The following is a 256-nucleotide window of genomic DNA, read 5'->3' as shown; positions in this document are numbered from 1 at the left end:
GCTGTAGCTGCGCTACCCAAAAACACTTTCAAAGGACAAAAATTTCTATAAAATAAGGCTGATCAGAGCGAATTCAAATCCCTCGGCGCGAGGAACCATCGCACAGACATCACCTCCTGCCTCCCCGCTCGGGGCAGTTCGTACACCACCGGAGCCTTTCAGAAAGCTGACTGTTGCGCTCTCCTGGTCGGTGCCCGTCACTGCAGACCTCTCACGGCAGGGGAGGGCACTCGGGGGCCCGGCCGAGGCTCCCGCG

The sequence above is a fragment of the Chaetura pelagica genome, unplaced genomic scaffold (assembly GCF_000747805.2).
Source record: "Chaetura pelagica isolate M959 unplaced genomic scaffold, ChaPel_1.0 scaffold142, whole genome shotgun sequence".
Lineage (NCBI taxonomy): Eukaryota > Metazoa > Chordata > Aves > Apodiformes > Apodidae > Chaetura > Chaetura pelagica.
This window is presented reverse-complemented; position numbering follows the sequence as displayed.